The sequence below is a fragment of the Stegostoma tigrinum genome, chromosome 3, assembly GCF_030684315.1.
Source record: "Stegostoma tigrinum isolate sSteTig4 chromosome 3, sSteTig4.hap1, whole genome shotgun sequence".
NCBI classification, from domain to species: domain Eukaryota; kingdom Metazoa; phylum Chordata; class Chondrichthyes; order Orectolobiformes; family Stegostomatidae; genus Stegostoma; species Stegostoma tigrinum.
In genome coordinates, this window is record NC_081356.1 from 104,935,449 (window position 1) to 104,950,387 (window position 14,939).

Consider the following 14,939-nt stretch of genomic DNA (forward strand, 5'->3'; position numbering starts at 1 on the left):
TAATGTTTCGGGTCTGATGACCATTCCTCAGAACAATCTTTAACTTCTGTGATGCCCTAAGGAATGGTAGTGTTCAAATATAAGTACAAATTTCAGAGTGTTAAAGTCAAAAGAAGCATGGCAAAATAGCTGTCCTCCTTGTAGTGGGGATTTTTGATCTACAGATTTGTTTCTTTTCCATATTTTTCCATGTATAATACTTGGGTCAAACTGCCTGTCTTCTTTGTGACTGAACAGTTGTCACTTGGGGTTTAAATTTAGTTTAAGTCATATAGTAGAAAATTTGTAACTTTTTTTGTCAGTTGTTAAAGATTAAGTTTCTTTATAATGAATAGTTATTTTTCTGCTAATGACAAAACCTGCTATGACTTACTTATCCTTGTAGCTTGCCAGGAAAATTTGAGACAGAACAAGTGCACAACCAGTAAGCTGCGCAGTCAACAAGGAGCTATCTTATCCAGAGTGAGTATAAATTTAGGGGCAGTATGTGAATAGAATAGAATCTCTCTTCTTTCACAATTTTAGAAGTTTAAAATTCAGTAGTCCAGTGTAATGGTTAATAAGGCAAATGACTCAGCTGACTGAAGGACAGTTATCAGTCAATCACCTGAAGCCTGAATACGGCCTTAATCGGTGTTGACTACTATTGAAGCTTAACTAGTGTGAATCATCTCAGCTTTTTTAAAAGCAAGGGCTTGTTGAAAGTCTGTGACTAGTAAACTGTGCATGTTCAGAAAGGAGTGAAACACACCCTGAGTATAGAAGTTTAGAGAATTCAGTGCTATGGGAATGAGTTTTTTGGCTTATTTTTATCAACAAGATGATCTGAAACCCGGGATCAAGGGCCCAACACAAAAAACCATAAATTTATAAGTTGGCGACAGCTACTGATTTTACTGGCTGTTAAGATCCCTTTCAGATTGAAGGGAAATGGGAGATATATTTACAAGTTACAAGCATAAAGACCAGTGCGATTTTAATCAAATTAAGAACTATATAAATAGAGAGGCAGGGCAGATCATGTTGTACCTGCATGATATGGGGATTAGTGAACCGCTTAGCATTCGTAATAACTATATCTGCAGCACATGTTGCTGCTTGAGGAACTCCAGCACAACTGACTCCAGTTGAGCTGGAGTCTGACCTTTTGAATACTGATGTTGGGGGGAGGAGTTACCTGGATACTGTTGAAGGAGGCAGTCACACCCCTTCAAATAGCTACCTCTAATTTGGTCAGTGGACAGAGAAGGATGTAACTACAAGTGAGGCTGACGTTGGGATCCAGGATGTAGTGAAGGAGCTTATATAACAGATTTGATATTCTGGCTCCCTGTGTGGCTGACAGCAGGGATTAATGAGGATGAGCAAAGTTCCCAGAGCACTGGGAATTTTTTTTTTTGGGGGGGGGGTGGTGGAAGCAGTTGTAACTGGGGATAGAATAGTCGAGGAAATAGATACTGTTCTGTGGCTGGGATTGAGTGTCCAGAAAGCAGTAGTGCCTGCCTGATGCTGGAGTTCAGGATATCTCCTCTGCTTTATAATGGAATTTACATTGTGTGCGCGTGGGGGGGGCGCGATCCAGTTGTTGTAGGTACTGATTTTGACAGGAGGAGGAAAAGTCAGAGGAAATATGAGCAGTTAAGTGCCAAATTGAAAAGTATAAGCAAAAACCTAACCATCTCTAGATGACTACATATTTCATGAGCAAACTGACATGAAATCAACCAGATTAGAGATAAATATGTGGCTTAAAGCCTTTGTGTGAGGGAAACTGGTTCCAACTCATGGGATTCTACTTCCAGTAGTGGGGAAAGAGGGAGCTATTCTGATGGGATGGGCTCCACCTGAATCATGCTGGGACCAGAGTCCTGGTGAATAGCACAACTAACCCTGTGGATAGGGCTTTAAACTAAATAGTGGTGGGGTGGGTCAGTTGCATGGAAAGATTATTGGAGGGAGGGGGGCTCAGCAGAGGTTATCAAGTATTCTAGAACAAATAACAGGGCAGTAATGGAAAGAGTCAGGAATCTAACTTAAGACCCAACAGATAATGGGATAACAATGAGAAGGGGTGGGGATGGCGGCAGTCAATGTAGAACTGAGACAATATGGTGCAGAGCTGGAGAAACACAGCAGGTCAGGCAGCATCAGAGGAGCAGAGAAGCTGATGTTTTGGGTCAAGATCCTTCTTCAGAAATTTCTGAAATCTGCTGTATTCCTCCAACATCTGCAGTTCTTGCTATCTCTTTGTACAACTGAGGGTGTTGTATTTAAATGCTCATATCTTGCGTTCTAAAATTGAACACTGGCTTAATCGGGTACGTGCATATCTCACCACTGGTGAAAATTCAGTACACTTTCCCCAATTGAGTCCTTTGTTCCTTTGGAGCCAATGGTTAATCTAGCTTGTTGCAGTGTCCTTAATCCCAGAGGATTTTAAACCATGCGAGGCCTTGATGTAGGCCTTGCTAAAATCCATACTAAACAGATCAACTGCATGACCCTCATTCCTCCTTGCTACTTCCTTAAACTCAATCAAGCTAGTCAGCCATGATCTTCCCACAAAATACCACGCTGACTGACCTTGATTTAATCAGACAGTTTAACGTATCTTAATACTTATTCTAACTTGCCCACCACTGAGAGTAAGCTGACTCACTGTGCTTGTAATAATAAGGTTTATCCCTCAACTTCACTTTTTTAAAAAACAATTAGCAGTCTTCCAATCATCTGGCACTACCCTGCACCGGAATGGATTGCAAAGCAGTATCATTTTGCTATTTCCTCCCAAGACTAAAATAACAGCCTGGGGTACATTTGTTTGGCCCAGGCAATTTGTTCACATTCAAAGATGCTTAATCCATTAATACTTCATTTCCCATCCACTCCTCAACCACACATGCATCATTCACCTCTTGTTTGCCTCTTTGTGATCAAAGTTCAATTCAATTTCATTTTACTGTTTGAAAATTCACTTTGGGTACATTATTTGTTTTTGAACAACAGTCCTATCAGAAGTTATACTTTAAAACATTGTATTAAAATTACTCCAATGTAGTAAAAACATCAGTAAGTCCCACCCTAAGCATCTGCTTCCATATATTAACATCCTGTTGAATCCTATTGAAAAGGACAGGAGTTCAAGAACCAAACTGTCCTAAATCTGAGATTGTTAACATTTTTCTCATTTAGTGTTGCTTGCATTCAGATGTTACTTTTAAAAATCCTCAGTCAATTTCATCAAAAGATTTGCTCCACAAATACCATTCCTATCTGGTTAAACTATTAGTGTACACTCAAGAGTTGGACTTCCTAATCAGATGAGACCCTCTAAAGTTAGGTCGCATTCAACTACAGCTGTACAAATGAGTTGCATGATCGAAAGATCTACAGTGGATTTTAACTGAGGGCGTGTAACCTAGAGACTAACTGGTGTCTTGGTAAATACAGGACGGCCTTCGATTACTGGAGGATACAGTTGAGCTGCTCAGAATGGGCTTATCAGTGGAAAATGCAATTCAATCCAGATAAATGAGGTGACGGACTTGGGTAGGACAAAAGACAAAGGAATCCATGATGAATGGTCGAACCCTGGAAAATCAGAGGGAACTTGGTGCGCATGTACACCAGACCCTTAAGGTATCAGGACGGATACTTGATTAAGACATATGGTATACTTGCCCTTGAACTCAGAGCAGGGAGGTTACGCTGCAACTGTATAAAATGTTGCTTAGGCCACAAAGTATTCTCTATAGTTCTGGAATCACCATTCTAGGAGGGATGTGATAGCATTGGAGAGTTAGCAGACATTCATCAGAACATTCTCCTGTCTGCAGAGTTTTAGTAATGGAGAGAGATTAGACAGACTGGGAATGTTTACCTCGAAGCAGAAGAGTCTGAGGAAGGACATTATTTGAGATGTATAAAGTTGAGGGGAATTATCAGAGTAAACAGGAATTCTTTCTTCTCCTTAATGCAGAGATCAATAACTAGGGTTATATCTCCCTAAGGTAAGAGGCAGAAGGCTCAGAGAGGAGGAAAAACTTCCCACCAGACAGTGGTGGGAAGCTGGAACACTCCACTTGTAAGGGTGATAGTCATAACATCTAAATACTTAGCCTTGTATCCTTTGGCTTTGCAAGTGCACGATGGGCTAATTTCTAGAAAATAGAATAGATAGGTGGCAGTTTTTGGCTGACATGATGCAATTGGCCAAAGGCCTTTTGCTAATCTGTAGATGTCTCTATCTGCAAACTAACAAGAAATATCAAGGACCGACAAGAGTTTCTTAAATATATAATCAAGTAAAAGTGAGCGTAGGTCTTCATTTAAAAAGGTGAATTTGCAGAGATAGTTATAGAGAATAACAAACGGCAGAGAGGGTGGAAGAGGAGGAGGTGGTGGTGTGGTGGGGACGGAGGTGGGGGGAGAGGGAGGGTAAAATTCTCTTCTTGATAGTAGAAAAGAACTATTTTTAAATGGAGAAAAACTGCAGAAAGATGCAAATCAATGCAACTTTGTTCTAGAGATAATGGGAACTGCAGATGCTGGAGAATTCCAAGATAATAAAATGTGAGGCTGGATGAACACAGCAGGCCAAGCAGCATCTCAGGAGCACAAAAGCTGACGTTTCGGGCCTAGACCCTTCATCAGAGAGGGGGATGGGGAGAGGGAACTGGAATAAATAGGGAGAGAGGGGGAGGCGGACCGAAGATGGAGAGTAAAGAAGATAGGTGGAGAGAGTGTAGGTGGGGAGGTAGGGAGGGGATAGGTCAGTCCAGGGAAGACGGACAGGTCAAGGAGGTGGGATGAGGTTAGTAGGTAGCTGGGGGTGCGGCTTGGGGTGGGAGGAAGGGATGGGTGAGAGGACGAACCGGTTAGGGAGGCAGAGACAGGTTGGACTGGTTTTGGGTGCTGGGGGTGCGGCTTGGGGTGGGTTGACCGCTTTGCAGAACACCTCCGCTCAGTTCGCAACAAACAACTGCACCTCCCAGTCGCAAACCATTTCCACTCCCCCTCCCATTCTCTAGATGACATGTCCATCATGGGCCTCCTGCAGTGTCACAATGATGCCACCCAAAGGTTGCAGGAACAGCAACTCATATTCCGCCTGGGAACCCTGCAGCCTAATGGTATCAATGTGGACTTCACCAGTTTCAAAATCTCCCTTTCCCCTACTGCATCCCTAAACCAGCCCAGTTCGTCCCCTCCCCCCACTGCACCACACAACCAGCCCAGCTCTTCCCCTCCACCCACTGCATCCCAAAACCAGTCCAACCTGTCTCTGCCTCCCTAACCGGTTCTTCCTCTCACCCATCCCTTCCTCCCACCCCAAGCCGCACCCCCAGCTATCTACTAACCTCATCACACCTCCTTGACCTGTCCGTCTTCCCTGGACCGACCTATCCCCTCCCTACCTCCCCACCTACACTCTCTCCACCTATCTTCTTTCTCTCCATCTTCGGTCCGCCTCCCCCTCTCTCCCTATTTATTCCAGTTCCCTCTCCCCATCCCCCTCTCTGATGAAGGGTCTAGGCCCGAAACGTCAGCTTTTGTGCTCCTGAGATGCTGCTTGGCCTGCTGTGTTCATCCAGCCTCACATTTTATCAACTTTGTTCTACCTTTGTTTCGTACGCAATTACCCACAGATCCAGCAGTTAGCTAATATAACAGTGGTCCGTTATTTCAAGGGGATGGGGGCAGAAGTAGAAGCCTCTTACTGCAGTTGTACAGGTGACGAGATCATGTCTAGAGTACTGAGAAGTTTTAGTGCCCTTTAGATAAGGAGATAACATTTATTCTGAGGCTGCTCAATAGGTTCACTACAATGATCCACAGTACGTTGAATGGTTAAACAGGTTTGCAGACTACTTAGTGGAGTTCAGGAGAATGAGATGACCCATTGAGACAAAGGATTCTGAAAGGGGATGCACACGGTAAATGCCGATAGGATGTTTCTTTTCATGAAAGATTACCACCAAAAAACACCCTCTCAGAAAAGAGGTGCCAATTTAAGCTTGAGGAGGAATTGAGTTGAGCCTCTGGAACTCCTTGTCACAATGACTTCTGCGGCAGAGTCTGTGTGTATATTTAAGGCTGTAATAGATAAGATTCTCGATCGCAGGGTAAATAGAGGATTTTATTTTTGGGGAGGGTAAGTGGAGGCAGGAAAGTGGACGTGAGGACTGTTGGATCAGTCATGATCCTGCTGAAAGGTGGAGGAGACTCTGATCTAAACGGCCTATTGCTGCTTTTTCAACAGTCTTACGGACTGTCACATGGTATCACATCTGTTCTTTCCTGAATTCAACTTGCAATTAATGACACTTTGATACTTAGTAACTCTTTCACTATGCACATCACAAATCTTCTCAAATTATATTTTAGAATAAAGCTAGTTATTGATGTGGGCCAGTATTTATTGTCCATTTCTAGTTGCCTTTGAAGGTGATGAATTGTTTTCGTGAACGACTGCAGTCTGTTTATGCAATTAGATAACTGTATTTCGTAGGGAGTTCAACTATTAACTCAGTGCCACTGAAGAAAAGGCAATATATTTAAGCCAGGGTGATAAGTGTTGGAGGAGAATATGTAGGTGGTAGTGTTCAAATGCATCTACTGCCATTCTACTACCAGATGCTGGTGGTGGTGGTACAGAATGTGCTGTCTTGGAGCCTTGGTGAGATGTTGCAGTGTGTCTAGTAGGTGGCATACAGTTGTTATTGTACATTGGTGGAAGAGCTGAATGCTACCTCATCCACAAACAGTGTGTTGCTTTGCCTTGGATGGTATCCAGCTGCTTCAGCAAAAGTTTACTCATCCAGGCAACTAACTGTTACTCCATCACTCCTAATGCCTGCCTTGTAGATGGTGAACAGGTTTCGGGGAGTCGGGAGAGAGAATCACTACAGGATTCCCAGCCTCTCACCTGCACTTGTGGTCACAATACTTGTACAGCTAGTCCAGCTCAGTTTCTTGAAAGTAACTCCAAGAATGTTGACAGAGACTCAGTGGTGGTAATGTCATTGAATGTTAAGGGCTAATGGTTAGATTCTATTGCTGGAGATTATTGTTTGCTGGCAGTTTTGTCAGCACAAACCTGGATATTTTTCAAGACTTGTTGCATTTGTTATGAGGAGTGTGAATAGTGAATGCTGGGCAATTAAGAGCCAATATCCCGCCTCTTGCCTTATGATGGAGGGAAGGTCACTGATATAGCTGAAGATGGTTAGATCTAGGGCAATACATAAAGATGCCTGCAGTTATATCCTGGAACTAAAATGATTGGCTTCCAACTGGAAGCTGCACCATTTGTGCCAGGTATGTCTCCAACCAGAGGAGATTTTACTCCAATTTCTATTGTCTCCAGATTTCCCCCTTGTAGCCTATTGACTTGACTTTTCTGGTCCTTTAATGCCATAAGCAATCAAATGCAGCCTTTATCATGACAATCATTTTCACCTTGCCTCAAATTCAACTTCTGTCTACGTTTATACTATGGCTGCATTGAGATCAGGAGCTGAGCAGTAGAACCCAAACTGAATTTTGGGCTAATGCTTAACAGCATTGCTGATAAAGTCTTTGATCACTTTACTGAAGAAGAGTAGACCAATAGCACAGGTGGGTCCTGACCTAAAACATCAATTTTCCTGCTCCTCTGTTGCCTGAGCTGCCACGGTTCCTCCAGCTCCATGCTGTAATCTGACTCCAGCATCTTGCTATCTGAGTAATTAGCCATGGTGGATTTGTTCTGAATGGAGTCAAGGACGTACCTGGGCAATTTCGCCACATTAGATGACAGTGTTGTAACTGTGCTGTAACAGCTTTGTCTGAGATGTAACACTTAAGCAAAAGATCTTTAGAACTAACAATGGCACAAGATACAATAGTAAGCCACAGTCACCATAAAATGTTGGGTTTAATTAATGACTTACACTGAAGTCCAAGAACAGCTGGCAAAATTACAAGTGAGCTCAACCCAATCGATATGGGGAGTGGAATCAACATTTTAAAGATCAAATCGTTTTATCTCAAACAATTGTCTTCATCAGCTTTTTAGTAATTGCTTAAGTCTCCTACCTCTCCATCTATTTAAAGGTTTAACTATTCTTGACTATAAATGTGGGATCTTACAGATTTCCATCTAATTGAATGTCCTAATACTTTTCCATGCGAGTTCATCTCTCCCTTGTATTTCAGAACTGAAATGTCATCCTCCTAGTAACTGAGTTACCTGTGGAAAGATTTTTTGGTCAAAAAGACACCACTGTGAATATACTTCATATGCTTTTCGCTCCACCAGGAATACACGTGGCCAATTGCACATAAACATACAAATAAGGTCTAAGGACAAACCTCAAGTGGGGGTTGGGGTCGGGGTCGGGGTCGGGGGGGGGGGGGGGGGTGGAATATTTCTCCCACAACCATTTTCAAACACTTGTATAACATTTTTGATTTTAATGAAGGCCCCTTATTCTCTAATTGTTTTATAATTAATGGTTCTTACCCTAACTGATCTTTCCTAATTAGTAAATTTGGAGTCTTAAGGGGGTTTATCCTCAAGTAGACATTGAGAAAGGACAGGTTTTGATTCAGCTGTGACACCCTCAGCTCAACAAGACAGGGCTAAACAATCCCCTCTAGGTTCCAGACAGAAGTGTGTAAATGGAAGAACACAGCAGGCCAGGCAGCAGAAAAGTCAATGTCTTAGGGATTCCAATCAGGATTGCACTTGTGAGCAAGGTAGCAAAAAGACTCACACCTGTGAATCTCAACTTTGAGATGCAAGTACCATGTGTTCTGGAAAGGGACAGGTGGGGAAGAAGGAACAAAAAGTCACAACGAAAAGATGAAAATATGTAGTCCTCAATTAAGATTCTATGAATAAAACTAGAATATTACCTCCCAATGGTGCTTCCAAGCTTGAAGTAAAATCACTCATTGTATGATACAGCTGAAAAGCATTTCTTTGAATGAGCAGCATCCTATACGAAGTAAGCACAAACATAATTCTAACTGGAATATTTTTTAATAAAGAGGTAACCGGACCCAATACAATAGCCTTGTCTGCATAAAACCAACAAACGTCTGTTTAAACAGCTGTAGAGCTGGATGAAGAAGCAGGCCAAGCAGCTGGAGGGCTGAAGTTTCAGGCCTAGGCCCAAAACGTCAGCCTATTTGCTCCTCTGATGCTGCTTGGCCTGTGTTTATCCAGCTCCACGCCTTTTTATCTCAGACACTCCAGCATCTGCAATTCTTATTCTGAAACGACTGTTTACCTCAGGCCCATGGCTGGAGTGGCGTTCCGCAACAATCTCGACAATATACCAGGAAGTGCTGGCTATCTGTAACAACTGGGCATGATAAAGGTACAAACAGAAAATACAAGGGGCACGATTTGGTGAGGGATGGGTTCTGAGGAGCCGAAGAACTGGGAGGATAGGGGTTTTGGTGAAGGCGGTGGTATCTGGGGAAGGTGCGGTGAGGGTTGTAGAGGAGGTGGAGGGGAAGGTATGGGGTAGAGGGCAGAGAGGATGGTCAGCGAGGGCATGGCAGGGGGAAGCATGCAGACAAGAGGATTGCGCCGTGAGGTGGGGGGGCTAGTGTTGGGGAGGGTAGTGGGGGTGGCTGGGGATGGCAGGGATGAGGGGATTGCGGGGCATTGAAGGAGGGTGCAGGGCTGCAGGCGAGGAGATTGCGGGGCTGGGGGTGCAGGGCTGCAGGCGAGGGGATGGCGGGGCTGGGGGTGCAGGGCTGCAGGCGAGGGGATTGCGGGGCATTGAAGGAGGGTGCAGGGCTGCAGGCGAGGGGATTGCGGGGCATTGAAGGAGGGTGCAGGGCTGCAGGCGAGGGGATTGCGGGGCTGGGGGTGCAGGGCTGCAGGCGAGGGGATTGCGGGGCTGGGGGTGCAGGGCTGCAGGCGAGGGGATTGCGGGGCTGGGGGTGCAGGGCTGCAGGCGAGGGGATTGCGGGGCTGGGGGTGCAGGGCTGCAGGCGAGGGGATTGCGGGGCTGGGGGTGCAGGGCTGCAGGCGAGGGGATTGCGGGGCTGGGGGTGCAGGGCTGCAGGCGAGGGGATTGCGGGGCTGGGGGTGCAGGGCTGCAGGCGAGGGGATTGCGGGGCTGGGGGTGCAGGGCTGCAGGCGAGGGGATTGCGGGGCTGGGGGTGCAGGGCTGCAGGCGAGGGGATTGCGGGGCTGGGGGTGCAGGGCTGCAGGCGAGGGGATTGCGGGGCTGGGGGTGCAGGGCTGCAGGCGAGGGGATTGCGGAGCTGGGGGTGCAGGCGAGGGGATTGCGGGGCTGGGGCTGCAGGCGAGGGGATTGCGGGGCTGGGGGTGCGGGGGTGCAGGGCTGCAGGCGAGGGGATTGCGGGGCTGGGGGTGCAGGGCTGCAGGCGAGGGGATTGCGGGGCTGGGGGTGCAGGGCTGCAGGCGAGGGGATTGCGGGGCTGGGGGTGCAGGGCTGCAGGCGAGGGGATTGCGGGGCTGGGGGTGCAGGGCTGCAGGCGAGGGGATCGCGGGGCTGGGGCTGCAGGCGAGGGGATTGCGGGGCTGGGGGTGCAGGGCTGCAGGCGAGGGGATTGCGGGGCTGGGGGTGCAGGGCTGCAGGCGAGGGGATTGCGGGGCTGGGGCTGCAGGCGAGGGGATTGCGGGGCTGGGGGTGCAGGGCTGCAGGCGAGGGGATTGCGGAGCTGGGGGTGTAGGGCTGCAGTCGAGGGGATTGGGGGGGCTAGGGCTGCAGGCGAGGGGATTGCGGGGGGCGGTAGGCAGTAGGGGGGTGTAGTGGAAGATCGGTGCGGGGATTGCGGGCTTGATGGGGACGGGTGGTGTTGGGGGGTGTACAGGAAGGTCGGTGAGGGAATGGGCTGGCGTCGTCTGTCGTCGAAGCCGCCACTCCACTGCCGCCCATTCCCAACTCTGGCTCCGGTTTACATTCGGATACCTGTTCAGTCGGAGCTCTTCGTCCTCGTCACCGCTGTCCGGGAGCGACGCCTCCACAATCGTCTCATCACTGTCACAGTCCGACACCGCCTCACACTCCATCGCCAGCTCACACCTGGGCCACCGCGCATGCGCGCGCCGACAAATCCCGCGCCAAGTTCACTGCTTGTGCGCCTCTCGGCGAGGCAGTCTCTCCAGCTGTGAAGTATCTGAGATAGTAGGAACTGCTGATGCTGGAGAGTCCGAGATAAGAAGGTGTGCTGCTGAATGAACACAGCAGGCCAAGCAGCCGATCTGATGAAGGGTCTAGGCCCGAAATGTCAGCTTTTGTGCTCCTAAGATGCTGCTTGGCCTGCTGTGTTCATCTAGCTCCACACCTTGTTATCAAGTATCTAATTGTGTTCTCTGGTTTCTCGTCAGATCATAAAAGTCATTCGCCTTTTGCGAAAGATTTGCTACCGCTGTCTCAAAGCAGGGTATGCGCTGGGACTCTTGCTGTGATGAACTCAGCTGGTGACTGCCCACAGTCTGTTTATCGTCTACAACGCAAAATTCATCAGAAGACTACAGCAGAGACCCTTTGGCCCATCCTTTCTGTGCCAGTCGAAAGCAATTATCTCCCTATTCTGAATTCATTTATCAGCAGTTGGCCTATAGTCTTCTACGCCTTGGCATCACAAGTGCTATCTAAATACTTTTTTAAATGTATTGAGTTTCTGCCTCTCCCACGTTCCTGTTCCAGATTCCCGCCAAGCTACGGGTGAAAGGGGTTTTCCTCACATCTCTAAATCTTTTGCCCTTACCTTTTTAAGCTATACGTCCATCAGGCCATGAGTGTGGTGGAGTAGCCCTCACTTGACTGGAAGAATGAAACCCCAAAAACACTAAAGAGCCTGCTTGATTGGCACAATATGTAAATCAGTCCCTCCATAACTGACTCCCAGTAGTGGCTGTGTGCAGTCAACGAGTCACACTGAAATAACTCAGGCTCCTTAGATGACAACACCTAAATCTGCAACCAATATTTTCTAGTTGGAGAAGGGCAGCAATTACATTAGAATGTCACAGCCACCCTCAAACAACACACAAACTCCCACCCAGCTTATTTACCATCATCATTTGGAAATGTCGGCATTCCTTCAGTGATGCTGGGTAAAATCATTGAACTCCCTCTCTAACAGCATCATAGGCTTACTTATTCAAAATACAGCAAGTTCAAGAAGACAGCTCAGCGCCAACTTCTCGAGGACAACTAGGGATAGACAATAAATGCTCACTTAGCAGCAAAGCCCATGTCCCATTAATGAATTGACTACATTTTTAAACACCTCCATTTCTTGTCTTAGTCTTGCCACTTGCTCTAACCACACCCTCACTTCTCTGATCTGCATGTATCTTTTAGAATGTGGACTGCAGCATTTCAAGAGGGTAGCTCACCAGTGCCATTTCAAAGGCAAAGGATGATCAATAAATCATGACTGCCAGCAACACCTACATCGCAAATGTGAATAAAATAAAATCTCTGCTCGTAGTCTTCCTCGTTCTTACTATAATGACATAGTTTATCGCAGTTTCTTTTTAACTGTTAAATACTCTACTAAATCTTAAGTGGTTCACTCAACATGGGTAACAGAACTACGAACACTTTTCTCAAATTGACGGGGGGGAGCTGTCCCATAAGACTGGAAAATGGCTCATGTGACAGTGTGAAGGGAGGGAGGAAGATAGGAAACTATAGCCTGTTGGTAAGATGTTAGACCCCATTATTACGAAGAGATTGAGTACTTAACCGTGCATGGTAAAATATGGCTGAGTCAGCCTGGCTTCCTCAAGGAGAGGTCTGACAAAAGTGTTTGCAAGGTTTTTGAGGAAGTAACAAGCAAGTTCGACAAAAAGCCAGTGAATATGACCTATTTAAATTTCCAGAAGGTATTTCACAAGGCGCTGCCCAGAAGGCTGCTAAATAAATGAGAGCCCATGGTGTTAGGGGCAAGATATTGGAATAGAGGATTTGGGTTTTGGGGCTACAATTTTTTTTATATGTTAACTTAGCTGAAGGAACTGAGGATATTATTGCTGGGTGAAGGAACAGGTGATGTTGAAGTGGCGGAGAAGCTGCAGAAGGACTTGGACAGGCTAGGAGATTAGGCAAAGAGATGGCAGATAGAATATAATCTGGCAAAGTGTGAAGTTATGTACTTTGATATGAAGAATAGGGATGCAGACTTTTTATAAATAGGGAAAAGCTTCGAATCTGGAGGACAAAGGACTAGAGAGTTCTAGTTCAGGGTTCTCTTAAGGTTAACAAGCAGGTTCAGTGAGCAGTTGGAAAGGCAAATGCAATGTTAAGACAGTAAGAATATAAGAACAAGGATGTGCTGCTGAGGCTATACAAGGCTCTGGTCAGACCACATTTGGTTTGGAATATGGTGAATGGTTTTGGGCCCAATTTCTAAGGAAGGATGTGCTAACCTTGGCAATGGCCCATACGAGGTTTACAAGAATGATCTCAGGGATGAGGGGCTTATCATATGAGAAGCGGTTGAGGGCTCTGGATTAATGGAGTTTAGAAGGCTGAGGGGAAGATTTTATTGAAAGTCTCTAAATACTGAGAGGCCTGGATAGATGGATGTGGAAAAGATATTTCCACTAGTAGGAGAGACCAGGACTTGCGGACCCAGGCTCATTGAAGGGATGGCCCTTTGGACCTGAAATGAGGACTAATTTCTTCAGCGAGAGAGTGGTGAATCTGTTTGAACTCCTTGCCATAGAGTGCTGTGGAGGCCAGGTCAGACCAAGAGAGGTTCTTGATTCGTAAGAGGATTGAAGGTTATGGGGAGAAGGTAAGAAAATAGAGTTGATAAACATATCAGCTATGATCAAATGGTAGAGCAGATTCGATGGTCTAAGTCCACTCTTTGTCTCATGGTTTTATGATCTCCAGGTTTAAAAGGGATTTTTTTCAGTTGTCTTATTGTTTCTTCATTACTCAGTGGGAAACATTAAGTTTTTCTCAACTGGCTGTCTACTGTTTTCACAGTCAGTCTTAGTCATACAGCATGGAAACGGACCCCTTGGCCCAACCACTCCTTGCTGAACATATTCCCAAACTCAGTTAGTCCCACTTGCCTGCTCCTGGCCCATATTCCTCCAAACCTTTCCTATTCATGTATTTATTTAAGTGTCTTTTAAACATTGATTGTTGCAAGCACAGTTAAATTCCTTCAGGAAGTTCATTCTCCACACAAACCCTAAATCATGGAAAGGTTAAGAGAATAACTTTCTTTTCCTAATCCATGATTTTCTGTTTAATAAATTTAAGTGGTGCTCTTACTTTGTGTCCAAAGGCTAAATTAAAGATATTGAAACCAGTGAATAACTCTTTGTTTTCCTTATTCAGTAAATAGCAAACAATCACCTACACTATCCTAACAAATTACATCCATCACTGTACTGGATTCTGATGAATGCATCTGCAACTATACTGTTGCTATGTTTGCTATTCACTTAATTTACATGTAGTCTTTTAAAATTCCTTCAGACAGTTCTACAACAGCATCTTGTTCTTTAAGCTTCCAATAATGTATTGTCATGTGACCATCTCATCACAAAAGAAACATGCAGATTTCTTTATAGAGATAACAAAGTGTAGAGCTGGATGAACACAGCAGGCCAAGCAGAATCTTAGGAGCAGGAAAGCTGACGTTTTGGGCCTAGACCCGTTATCAGAAATGGGGGAGGGGAAGAGGGTTCTGAAATAAATGGGGGGGAGGCGGATTGAAGATGGATAGAGGAGAAGGTAGGTGGAGAGGAGACAAACAGGTCAAAGAGGCAGGGATGGAGCCAGTAAAGGTGAGTGTAGGTGGGGAGGAACGGAGGAGATAGGTCAGTCCAGAGAGGACAGACAGGTCAAGGGGGCAGGATGAGGTTAGTACGTAGGAAATGGAGGTGCAGCTTGAGGTGGGAGGAGGGGATAGGTGAGAGGAAGAACAAGTTAGGG

General features: G+C 45.9%; 1 long non-coding RNA gene across 1 annotated transcript; it reads left to right on the plus strand.

The window, feature by feature from the left end:
* Window positions 1-383: 383 nt before the first annotated feature.
* Window positions 384-12,504, plus strand: LOC125451297 (uncharacterized). Its single transcript, XR_007247266.2, has 3 exons — window positions 384-462; window positions 9,284-9,368; window positions 11,360-12,504. It is a non-coding gene; the product is annotated as an uncharacterized LOC125451297 (long non-coding RNA).
* Window positions 12,505-14,939: the final 2,435 nt, after the last annotated feature.